General features: G+C 47.6%; 1 protein-coding gene across 6 annotated transcripts in view; it reads right to left on the reverse strand.

Annotated features, from left to right (window-relative positions):
* BRD1 (bromodomain containing 1) overlaps positions 1 to 13,324 on the reverse strand; it is an 81,063-nt gene that overhangs the window by 55,435 nt on the left and 12,304 nt on the right. For 3 of the 6 annotated variants that reach the window (XM_055105855.2, XM_055105852.2, XM_055105854.2), the window contains 3 exons: positions 8,631 to 8,891; positions 4,958 to 5,074; positions 3,132 to 3,301 (listed from right to left, as the gene is read on the reverse strand). The gene's annotated coding sequence lies outside the window, so the exon portion shown is untranslated. The remainder of the gene's footprint in view (positions 1 to 3,131; positions 3,302 to 4,957; positions 5,075 to 8,630; positions 8,892 to 13,324) is intronic. The other 3 variants (XM_055105851.2, XM_055105853.2, XM_063603168.1) reach the window with 1 other exon arrangement.

Raw genomic sequence — 13,324 nt, forward strand, 5'->3', positions numbered from 1 at the left:
GGGCGATTGGCCCACGAGTGGGGGGGGCCTGAGGCAGGGGGCGATTGGCCCATGAGTGGGGGGCCCTGAGGCAGGAGGCTATTGGTCCGGGAGTGGAGGTCCCTAAGAGGACAGAGGGGGCCCTGCGGGGGCACTGGGTGGGAGTGGAAGGGGCACTGGCCGGGACACGCGACTAGGTAGAGGTGGGTGGTGCAGCCGGGCTGGGGAGCCTCCCCTAGTGAGTGTCAGGCCCGGTGTGCAAGTAGCCCTGCCAGTGTGAGGGCCCTGCCGAGGCCAGCGTGAAGCAGATGCCCTTTAAGGTTGCAAGAAAAGGCCCCTGCGGGTGGGAGTTGAGAGGCCTGAGTCTCTGCCTTCACTTTGGCCTTTTGTGTAAACTCTAAAATTCAGTGGGGTCATAACAATTTTCACTCCAAGATTAAATCCCAAATGTTTTAAGGTGAGGCAGGAGCTCCTTGGTTTCCTTGAGAATTTGTGATCAGGACGATGGTGCTGTGGAATCCCTGGGTTCCAGCAGCATAGCCTGTGGCATCCAGGCAGGCCCCTCAGGAAGAGCAGCTGTCCACCCTGGGACAGACCTTCCCCACGGGGGCAGCCGAGCAGCCCCACTGCTCAGGGCACTGCACCAAACACCTTATTGGGAGTGGGGTGGCCTTGTTCGCCCAAGTGTCCCTGATAGGGGCCAGGCCCCACAGGCCTTTTCCTGGCCAGTCCTCATGCCCATGGCACCCAGTGTGTGGGTTGTGACGTGAAGACTCAAGGGCAGGTAGGACCCCAGCCAAGGCCCCAGTGGTCAGTCCTGATCTAGGACTCCCTGCAGACACACCCTTGAGCTTAGGGGGTGCAGGCCACTGGGGCCCTGACCTCTTCTGCACCAGACCCAGGAGCTTCGTGTCACCTCCATTCTACAGATGTCTGTTTACCTGTGGCCAAACAAGCAAGCTGAGCCCGAACGCTTCTCTCCTCCACCTCAGGGAAGCCAGATGGAAACCAAGCTGGAGGTTCTCCACAACACAGAGCAAAAGTAAGACACAGTCTCATGAAAGAGAAGATGAAAAGACACGAAACCATTCACAGAACAGGAGACGGGGACAGTGGCCTCTCAGACAATGGAGGTGATGCTCAGAGGAGTGAAGAACAAAGCCTCGAACGTAGGCGTGTCAGAGGGATACTCAGGAAGGCCTTCGGAGAGGATCTTCTTTAGAATTCAGACTGATCCTACAGAGGAGGGGTTGCCAAAATACTAAGAGAATTGAACCGTAACTCATACACAGTGAAACTAGCGTTCCAGTGAGACAGCAAAATAAAGGTGTCTTCACGGCCGGTTAACATCCACATTTACCACACACGCAGTCTGTAAAAGTACTAGAAGAAATACCTTAACAAAGTGAAAAGTGGACCCAAGAGTAAGACGTGGATGCCAGCAAATAAATCAGTCTGGTCCGTTAAAAGAAAATCAACCTGAGAGAAATCCAGGATGAACTCAACATGACACATGGTAAGGCGGGGTGCAGAAGGAAGTGAAAGTGCACGAAAGCTCTTGTATTGTTTGGTTCGAGGATTTTAGAATCGATAGAAAAAAAGGTTACAAATTTTAGCTGGGCATGGTGGCTCACACCTGTAATCCCAGCACTTTGGGAGGCCGAGGTGGGCAGACTACCTGAGGTCGGGAGTTCAAGACCAGCCTGATCAACATGGAGAAACCCCATCTCTACTAAAAATACAAAAAAAAAAAAAAAAAAAATTAGCCGGGCGTGGCGGCGCATGCCTGTAATCCCACTACTTGGGAGGCTGAGGCAGGAGAATTGGTTGAAACCGGGAGGTGGAGGTTACAGTGAGCTGAGATGGTGCCATTGCACTCCAGCCTGGGCAACAAGAGCAAAACTCCATCTCAAAAAAACAAAACAAAAAAAAATTCTAACTATCAGAAAGTTTCCACAAGAATGGTGGAAAAAGAATTTACCACTTTCAGAACAGCTGAGGAAAAAGCGAAATGAAAAACGACAGCAACAACAACAACAAAAAAAACAGGAATGAGTAAAAGATAAAATCATGATAAATACAGAACATAATATGAGTTGGCAGAACTAAGTTCAAACATTTGAGTAATCAGAGGAATGTGATTGGATTAAATGCATCTATTAAAAGACAACCTCTCTGAATGGAATATAAATATGGTGAAATATTCTTACAAGAAATTCACCTGAAAAATAACAGATGAAAAATAAAACGATGGGGCCAGGCACAGTGGCTCATGCCTGTAATCCCAACACTTTGGGAGACCAAGGCAGGTGCATCACCTGAGGTCAGGAGTTCAAGACCTGACCAACACAGTGAAACCCCATCTCTACTAAAAATAGAAAAATTAGCCAGGCATGGGGGCACGTGCCTGTAATCCCAGCTACTCAGGAGGCTGAGGCAGGAGAATCACTTGAACCCAGGAGGCTGAGGTTGCAGTGAGGCAAGATTGCCCCGCTGCACTCCAGCCTGGGTGACAGAGCAAGACTCCATTTCGTAAATAAAAGGCTGGAAATTATCATATGTTTGTTCCTCAAAAGTCACCATAAAGAGACTGAAGAATGAAAAACTAAAAGATATGTACACCTTGCAGATGATTAGTATTTAGAATATATAGAGAACCCCTTCAGATCCATTAGAAAGAGACAAACGAGCCAACAAAATGATGCACAAAACCCACATCAACAAAGAAACCCATGTCATAATCAGGCTTCTTGCAGAGAACATGGAAAGTCCAATCATCTTACTAGTAAATTTGGAAATGCAAACAAAAAACACACCAAATAGGCACCAGTATTCATATGTGGCAATACTCAGCGATGGCAAGATGGCAGAGCAATACCCTGCTGGCCAGAATGTCGAGTGGGACAATTATTTGGTAAATATCTTGGCCGTATGGCGTTACCCAGTGAAAGTGGACATGTTTATCAGTTACCTCTTGCTGCAAAACAAACCACCCCCAAAACTTTGTAGCTCAAAACAGCAGTCATTCCTTTTGTTCACACATCTGCTATTTGGGCAGGATTCAGCAGGTACAACTAGACTACTTCCTGCATCCTTATCTGGGGCACCTCCACTAGGGGCTGGAGGAGCCACTTCCAAGATGGTGCACTCACGTGGCTGGGACCTTGATCCAGGCTCTGGGCTGAGGGACTTGGGAACATCCTCATGGAACAGTAGCCATGCTGCAGGAGCAAGGGTCTCAAGAGAAGCAGGTGGGACCTGTACCACTTTTCACATCCTAGCTTCTGAAGTCACACGCATCACTTCTGCCGTAGGGACAAGCCTGTCCAGATTCAAGAGTTAGGGAGAATACAGACCCCACCTCTTGGGACATGTGTTATCATCACATTTTAAGAGAAGCATGCTGTATGGGAGAAGTTGTTGTGGCCACTTTGAGAAGATGCAAGCTCCCCCAGTGTGCATACCCATTCCCGGCTGTAGGGTTAAGTCAATTTGTATTCCTAGGTGCATTCCGTGCCTGGGTGTGTGCCTAAGAAACCTGTTCATCAGGGCCGGGCGCCGTGGCTCACACCTGTAATCCCAGCAGTTTGGGAGGCTGAGGCAGGCAGATCATGAGGTCAGGAGATTGAGACCATCCTGGCTAACACGGTGAAACCCCATCTCTACTAAAAATACAAAAAATTAGCCAGGAGGCTGAGGCAGGAGAATGGCGTGAACCCAGGAGGCAGAGTTTGCAGTGAGCAGAGATTGCGCCACTGCACTCCAGCCTGGGCAACAGAGCAAGACTCCATCTAAAAAAAAAAAAAGAAAAGAAAAAAAGAAACTTGTTCATCAGGAAGCATGTGCATGAATGTTCAGAGCAACACTGTTTTTGGTGTTTTTTTTTTTTATTTTAACGCTGTTTTTAATAGCAAATACTGGGAGAAATCTTACATATCAAAGGACGGTAAAATGGACAAAGTGAGGTGTATCCACGCAATGGAATAGCACACAGCAACAGAAATGAATGAATTCCACCACCAACACGGCCAAATCTCAAACACATAATTTTAAATGGAAGAAAGAAATCTCAAAAGATTACAGATATGATTCCATTTACACTCAGCAGACAGAGCTAGGAAATAAGTATGTACAAACACACATACACACACACACACACACACACACACACAGCCATATCTTTTCTGATACTTCTTAGCAAACCTTGAGTTCATACTGATACCTGTACCTCCAGTTACAATCTAGCATGGAGTTGATTCTACCCTTCTCTGTTTCTACATAACTATCTATGCCTTCACTTAGTAGCTCAGTCCCCTGCTACATAACCATCTCTAGGCTATACAGGACAGAAACTTGGCCCCAGACACAACCACTGCCCCCCATTTTGCACCCGCCAAAAACACGGTTCTGGGGGCATCACTGCTCTCCAGAACGGTTATATCTGCAGGCTGAAAGCACAGCCCAAGAAAAGGCAAGGAGGAGGATGCTCATGTTGTTTCTGATATTCTGTTTCTGGCAGGAATAAGACAAAACCCTTCTTCTTTGATCTATCTCACCTTTAATTTATTTAATTTTTATTTTTACCCGGTGTCTGCAACAATCTACTTTAGGAGACTATCCTTTCACAAACATTAAAACGTTCTTTAAATGGTGTTTTTCTCACTTCAGAATTCAGGAAAAATAGTTTTACTGACATTTACTTTTAATAAAAATGTAGTAATTTGCATTGTTGCAGTAGAAATTTGTCCTCCTTGTCACCAGGATATAATCAGACAAATTAATAGTGGAGCCCAGGCCTTACATGGGTGTCATATTTGAGAATAACTTTCCTGTGCTTCCACAACACGCCCACCTTTAAGGAACAAGGGTTGTGGCTTGTGTGCTGAACCAATGCCCACACAACCCTCAGACCCATACTGGCCGGGCACCTGTACTCTGGCACACAAAGCCTCAGCCTCACAAGTAGTAAGAAGGATACTTCCTGGCAGGCCAAGAGCCATGGCAGACACTGGAACCTTCTGGAAGATAGAAACTTGCACACACACAGGTCCCGCGGGCACACCTGAGGGAGGTGGATTTGGTTCGGCTTCCTGGCCTAGGAATAGAAGAGCAAATAAGAGAAATTAAAAAACAAAAAATCTCAGGTGTGATGTAGGCTCAGTCCTACATTCCTTATGATGACACGTCCAGACAGAAGTTGATTTTCCGGCTTGGTCATTGCATAACGCCATCTGGTTTACATGTGTCACCTAACAAGGACACTCGTGCGTGGTAATTACCACTTCTCGCAGCACCTGTGTAGATGAATTAGGTCAGAACGCAAGACTAGCTTTCTGTGGTCAAGAATAACCTTCGGAGATTATTTATCATCCCAAGAGGGAGCTAATAAAAATGTCCCAGATTAAGGATTAGACACCCCAAAATGAGTGTGTCCATTCAGTGGCAGGCTGTGTTCCTGAGCAAGCCTGCCAGGCAGATTTTCGGATCCTCTGGAGTGTGCACCTGCTTAACTTGCTATATACTATTGATTATGATATTTTACAACTCAGCAAGGGTAGACTTTAATTTGTTGAAGATAGATGGCTAAGTAAAATTATTCCTGTCTGACAGCAATGCAAATAAATTTTGCCCAGTAGTGAGTGATAGAAATTATTTCTGTCCAGTGGAAAAGATTACAGTAAAAAAGGTTGCAGTTTGACTGGGCGCAGTGGCTCACGCCTGTAATCCCAGCACTTTGGGAGGCCAAGGTGGGAGGATCACCTGAGGTCAGGAGTTCGAGACCAGCCTGGCCAACATGGTGAACCCTTGTCTCTACTAAAAATACAAAAATCAGCCGGGCATGGTGGCGGGCGCCTGTAATCCCAGCTACTCAGGAGGCTGAGGCAGGAGAATTGCTTGAACCTGGGAGGCGGAGGTTGCAGTGAGCTGAGATCAAGCTATTGCACTCCAGACCGGGTGACAGAACAAGACTCCATCTCAAAAAAAAAAGAAAAGAAAAAAAGAAAAGGTTGCGGTTTATGGCCCTGTAGAACATTAACCAGTTTTTTTAAAATAAGCAGAATTACTCAAACTTTTTTAAGTCACTACAAATACTTCCCTCTCTCCAATCTTTTGAACCAGCCTCACCATCATGCTGGTTTCCTCATTAATGATTAAAATAAATCTTTGACACGTCTTCACTTTAGAGTTGTATGAGTCATGTTTTTAACTTTTTTTTTTTTAAGACAGAGTCTCGCTCTGTCACCCAGGCTGGAGTGCAGTGGCGCGATCTCAGCTCACAGCAAACTCCACCTCCCAGGTTCATGCCATTCTCCTGCCTCAGCCTCCCAAGTAGCTGGGACTACAGGGGCCCACCACCATGCCCGGCTAATTTTTTTTTTTTTTTTTTTTTTTTGTATTTTTAGTAGAGAAGGGGTTTCACCATGTTAGCCAGGACGGTCTCAATCTCCTGACCTTGTGATCCGCCCACCTCGGCCTGCCAAAGTGCTGGGATTACACGCGTGAGCCACCGCGCCTGGCCCTGTTTCTAACTTTTTAAAAAGTATGCTTTGACAGCTCCAACATCTAGCTGCCTTCTCAGCCTCTCCTCCAGGATGTCCTGTAGGCATCTCGAACTCAACGTGTCTGGCACTCAGCTTTTGGTCTTCATCCCCAAACTTCTCTGCTGTCTCCCTCCTCGGTTATGGGTTGAATTGTGTCCCCCCTGCAAAAGGTATGGTGAAGTCCTAAGCACAGTACCTGGGAATATGAGCTAATTTGGAAATAGGGTCTTTGCAGATACAAAGTTAGGATGAGGCCAGGCACAGTGGCTCACGCCTGTAATCCCAGCACTTTGGGAGGCTGAGGCGGGCGGATCGCCTGAGGTCAGGAGTTCAAGACCAGCCTGACCAACGTGGTGAAACCCCCGACTCTACTAAAAATACAAAAATTAGCTGGGCATGGTGGCGCATGCCTGTAGTCCTAGCTACTCACAAGGCTGAGGCAGGGGTATCACTTGAACCTGGGAGGCGGAGGTTGCAGTGAGCAGAGATTGCGCCACTGCACTCCAGCCTGGGCAATAGAGTAAGACTCCATCTCAAAAAATAAATAAATAAATAAGAATAAATAATAGGCCGGGTGTAGTGGCTCAAGCCTGTAATCCCAGCACTTTGGGAGGCCAAGGCAGGCAGATCACGAGGTCAGCAGATGGAGACCATCCTGGCTAACACGGTGAAAACCTGTCTGTACTAAAAATACAAAAATATAGCCAGGCGTGGTGATGGGTGCCTGTAGTCCCAGATACTTGGGAGGCTTAGGCAGGAGAATGGCGTGAACCCAGGAGGTGGAGCTTGCAGTGAGCTGAGATCGTGCCACTGCACTCCAGCCTGGGCGACAGAGCAAGACTCCATCTCAAAAAAAAACAAAAACAAAAAAGACATAAGAAAAAAAAGAATAAATAATAATAATAATAATAATTAAGTTAGGATGAGGTCATTGAGTTGGGCCCTAATCTAATGACTGGTATCCCTTTCTAAATTACAATCTGCTAACCTTCTCTGTATCATTCCAATTTTAGTGTATGTGCTGCTGAAGCAAGCACCTGGTATTCTTATAAGAAGAGAAATTGGGACACAGACACACAGAGCAAAGACAGCTATGTGACAATGGAGACAGAGCAGAGTGATGTGGCCACAAGCCAAGGAATGCAAAGTATTGACGGCCACCAGAAGCCGAAAGAGGCAGGAAAGACCCCTCTTTATGGGTTTCAGAGGGAACACAGTCCTGCTGATGCCTGGACTTCGGGCTTCCGACCTCCAGAGCTGTGGGAGAGTGAGTTGCTGCCATTCTCAGCCCCCCAGGCTGTGGCGCTTTGTCATAGCAGCCATAGGACATGAATCCACTTTCTCAGCTAAGGCAACTCCGGGCTTCCTAGGTGAGAGGCACTCCTGCGCTGCTCATGTCTGACCCGCTGGCAAAGCCTGTCGGCTCCCCTTTCAAAATAAGTCCAGAGCCAGCCCTGTGTCACCGCCTCCTCTGTTCCCTCAACACCTCTCACCTGGATTATCCCAGTAGCCTGACACACCTCTCTGCTTCACCCTTGTACCCCTCTGCCTCTTCCTCTCTACAGCAGCCCAAGTGACAGCATCTCCTGTGTTTAACACCTTCCACTGGCTTCCCATCTCCCCGGGAATAAAAGCCACAGTCCTCAACTCCACAACAAAAAACACAGAACCTGATTTTTTTTTTTTTTTTTGAGACGGAGTCTCACTCTGTTGCCCAGGCTGGAGTGCCGCGGCGCGATCTTGGCTCACTGCAACCTCTGCTTCCTGGCTTCAAGTGTTTCTCCTGCCTCAGCCTCCCAAGTAGCTGGGATTACAGGCGCACACCATCACGCCTGGCTAATTTCTGTATTTTTAGTAGAGACGGGGTTTCACCATGTTGGCCAGGCTGATCTCGAACCTCTGACCTCAGATGATCCGCCCGTCTCGGCCTCCCAAAGTGCTAGTATTACAGGTGTGAGCCACTGCGCTCAGCTAGAACCTGATTTCAAAATGGACAAAGGACTTGAATAGACAACTACAAACAGCCAATAAGCACATCGAAAGACGATCATCATTAGCTCTCAGGGAACTGCCAATCAAAACCACAATGACATCCTACTGCACACCCACCTGGAGAGCTAGACCCAAAAAGTCAGGTAGTGAGTGTTGACGAGGATGTGGAGACACTGGAACTCTCTCATGCTGCTGGTGGGACTGTCAAATGGTGCACCTGCTTTAGAAAACGGCCGGGCAATGCCTCAAAATGCTGAACACAGAGCGTCCATAAGTCCCAGCAAGTCCACTCTGAGGCATATCCCCAAGAAATGAAAATATGTGTCCACATAGACACTTGTATGTGAAGACTCATCGCAGTGGTATTTCTCATAATAGCTGAAAAGTGAAAACAGGTCATGAATGGATAAATCTGGCATATACATAGATGGTATATAATTTGGCAGTAAAAACCAAGTATTGACATGTGCTGCATCATGAAGAACCCTTGAAAACATGACGCAGCCACAAAATATCACATATTGTAATGATTCCATTTACATGAAATGCCCAGAATAAGCAAATAGGTTGCCAGGGTCTCAGGGAGGGGAAACAGGGAGTGAGTGCTAACGGGTATGAGGTTTCTTTTGGGGATGATGAACAGGTTCTAAAACTGACTATGGTTAGGATCACACAGCCCTGTGAATACACTAGAAACATTTCATTGAACTTGTTTTTGAGACGGGGACTTGCTCTGGTACCCAGGCTGGAGTAAATCACAGCTGCTGTAATCACAGCTCACTGCAACCTTGAACTCCTGGGCTCAAGGGATCCTCCCATATCAGCCTCCTGAGTAGCTGGGACTAAAGATGCACACCACCACACCTGGCTAAGTTGTTTTTTTTTTTTTTTAATTTTTTTGTAGAGACAGGGTCTCGCTTTGTTGCCCAGGCTGGTCTCAAACTCCTGGACTCAAGCACTTCGCTCTCCTCAGCCTCCCAAAGTGCTGAGATTATAGGCAGGGGCCACTGCACCTGGCCTGTCCATTTTAAATATACAGTAAACTGCATGGTATGTCTGTGAATTCTTTATCAATGAAGCTATTTTAAAATCCATAGAATAAATAATTACATAAATAGGCCAGGCGCGGTGGCTCACGCCTGTAATCCCAGCACATTGGGAGGCCGAGGCGGGCGGATCACGAGGTCAGGAGATCGAGACCATCCTGGCTAACACGCTGAAACCCCGTCTCTACTAAAAAAAAAAATAGAAAAAAATTAGCCGGGCGTGGTGGCTGGCGCCTGTAGTCCCAGCTACTCAGGAGGCTGAGGCAGGAGAATGGCGTGAACGCGGGAGGTGGAGCTTGCAGTGAGCCGAGATCGCGCCACTGTACCCCAGCCTGGGAGACTGAGCGAGACGCCATCTCAAAAAAAAAACAAACAGTACAGAAATAAAAATTAAAAGTAAAACCAGAGACTTCTAGCTCAAGAGGAGATGGAACGGACTCATCTCTCCGTGCTCCTCCAGCTACACACACCTTTCAGCACTGGGAGCCAGTACAGCAGACAATTGCAGGCCTCGAAGTGGGGGGAAGAGGGGAACCGGCCGGTGGGGACCGCGGACTGGAAAAAGCGCGGCCGCCTGGAGCCTCCCATCCCCGCCCGGCAGTGGAAGGCAGTCCAGGCCCAGTATCTCCTGACCCAAAGTGGTGCAAGGGGGTCCAGGCCTAGGGCCTCCTCTCCTCCCCTCGCCTCTCCCCACGCCTCCCCAGTAGCTGGGGGAAGCCCCACAGCCCTCCCATAGGGGAATCTGCAGAGGCGGAGCCGGAACTTGCTGGCACCAGGTCCGCCCACTCCCCACCTAACAGCTCGGAGAAGCCTGGAGAGGCGCCTCTATCCCCACCAGCAGCAGCAGCCTAATTACGTAGACGCCTAAATAGCAGATCTAGTAGATAAACTAAATTCTTGTAGGAACCACAACCCACAAAAGTAGGCCAGGATGTGCTGCACCTCAACAGGGTGACTGCCTGCTAAAATAGCAGGTTTAAGTAGGATTCAGAGTCTGCTAATATACAAACTGTCCAGATGACAATTCCACAATCATGCATCACACCAAGAGCCGGGAGACTCATAACTTGACTAAGAAAAGACAAATAACGATGCCAACACCGAGATAAATCAGGTATCGGATTATCCGAAAATGATTGTAAAGCAGCCGTCACAAAAATGCTTCAACAAGCATTTACAAACTATCTTGAAACAACTGAAAAAATAGAGAAAAAAAGTTTTTGTTTTTTTTTTAATGAAATCGGGGTGTGGGGAATGAGGGTAGGCGGCTGAGGCAACAGAATCGCTTGAGCCTGGGAGGCTGAGGCTGCAGTGAGTCATGATCGCACCGCTGTACCCCAGCCTGGGTAACAGAGAGAGACTCTGTCTCAGAAATAAAGAAAGAAAAGAAAAGAAAAAAGAACCAGATGGAAATTGTAGTGTTGAAAAGTACAATAAACCAAACTAAAAAACTCACAGAATGGGCTCAATCGCAGCATGAATATGACAGAGGAAAGAATCCGTGAGCTGGAAGACAGAACAATAGAAGTAACCCAATCTGAAAAAAAGATGGAAAATAGACTGAAAAAAAACTGATGAAACATAGCCTCAGGGACCTGTGGGACTATTTTTAAAAATCTAGGCCAGGCGCGGAGGCTCACACCTGTAATCCCAGCACTTCCGGAAGCTGAGGAGGGCAGATCACCCGAGGCCAGGAGTTGGAGACCAGCCTGGCCAACATGGTGAAACCCTGTCTCTACTAAAAATACAAAAATTAGCGGGGCGCGGTGGCTCACACCTGTAATCCCAGCACTTCCGGAAGCTGAGGAGGGCAGATCACCCGAGGTCAGGAGTTGGAGACCAGCCTGGCCAACATGGTGAAACCCTGTCTCTACTAAAAATACAAAAATTAGCTGGGCGCGGAGGCTCACACCTGTAATCCCAGCACTTCCGGAAGCTGAGGAGGGCAGATCACCCGAGGCCAGGAGTTGGAGACCAGCCTGTCCAACATGGTGAAACCCTGTCTCTACTAAAAATACAAAAATTAGCTGGGCGCGGAGGCTCACACCTGTAATCCCAGCACTTCCGGAAGCTGAGGAGGGCAGATCACCCGAGGCCAGGAGTTCGAGACCAGCCTGGCCAACATGGTGAAACCCTGTCTCTACTAAAAATACAAAAATTAGCTGGGCGCGGAGGCTCACACCTGTAATCCCAGCACTTCCGGAAGCTGAGGAGGGCAGATCACCCGAGGCCAGGAGTTCGAGACCAGCCTGGCCAACATGGTGAAACCCTGTCTCTACTAAAAATACAAAAATTAGCTGGGCGCGGTGGCTCACACCTGTAATCCCAGCACTTCCGGAAGCTGAGGAGGGCAGATCACCCGAGGCCAGGAGTTCGAGACCAGCCTGGCCAACATGGTGAAACCCTGTCTCTACTAAAAATACAAAAATTAGCTGGGCGCGGAGGCTCACACCTGTAATCCCAGCACTTCCGGAAGCTGAGGAGGGCAGATCACCCGAGGTCAGGAGTTGGAGACCAGCCTGGCCAACATGGTGAAACCCTGTCTCTACTAAAAGTACAAAAATTAGCCAGGCATGGTGGCAGGCGCCTGCAATCCCAGCTACTTGGGAGGCTGAGGCAGGAGACTCACTTGAACCCGGGAGGCAGAGGTTGCAGTGAGCCGAGATCGCACCACTGCACTCCAGTCTAAGTGACAGAGCAAGACTCTGTCTCGAAAATAAATAAATAAATAAAAATCTAAATTTTGTGTCATTGATGTTTAAGACGGAGAGGAGAAAGAGCATGGAGCTGAAAAAAATATGTGAAGAATTAACAACTAAATCTTCCCAAATTTGGCCAAAGACATAAACCTCTAAATTCAAGAAACTCAGAAAACCCAAATAAGAGAAATCCAAAGAAATCTATGCCGCACACATCGTGATTAAACTTCTGGGAACTAATGACAAAGAAAAAACCCTTGAAAGCTGGCAGAGAAACAACACATTGCCTATGGGGAAGAACATAGCTTCGTATTGGAAACCACAGAGGCCAGAAAGAAGTGGTCTGGTGTTTCTCACGTGCCGAAAGAACTATCAGCCACGGATTCTACGTGGAGTGAAAATGTCCTTCGGGAACAAAGAGAAATAAAAAAAATTCACAGACCAAGGCACATGAAAAGAATTTCTCACTAGCAGAACTACCCTTAAAGAACAGCTAAAGGGGGGCTGGGCGCTGTGGCTCACGCCTTCAAACCAGCACTTTGGGAGGCCGAGGTAGGCGGATCACATGAGACCAGGAGTTCGAGACCAGCCTGGCCAACATGGTGAAACCCCATCTCCACTAAAAATACAAAAATTAGCCAGGTGTGGTGGTGGGCGCCTGTAATCCCAGCTACTCGGGAGGCTGAGGCAGGAGAATTGCTTGAACCTAGGAGGCGAGGTTGCAGTGAGCTGAGATCAAGCCATTGCACTCCAGCCTGGGCGACAGAGCGAGATTCCATCTCAAAAATAAATAAACGAATAATGATAAAAATAAAAATAAATTAGAAAATAATGGAATTGTCTATTTTCTATATATACTTAGTGCCACATCAGACAGTGTTATAATTTTGCTTCAACCGGCCAATATGATTTTAAAAACTTACGAGAAGGCCAACCTAGTGTCTTTACCGGTGCTTACTCATTCTACCGTCTTCTTTCCTCCCTGAACATTCGTTTGTTGTCATTTCTTTCTTTTTTTTTGGAGACAGAGTCTCGCTCTGTTGCCCAGGCTGGAGTACAATGGTGC

Source organism: Pan paniscus, chromosome 23 (genome assembly GCF_029289425.2).
Source record: "Pan paniscus chromosome 23, NHGRI_mPanPan1-v2.0_pri, whole genome shotgun sequence".
In the NCBI taxonomy this organism is placed as follows: Eukaryota; Metazoa; Chordata; class Mammalia; order Primates; family Hominidae; genus Pan; species Pan paniscus.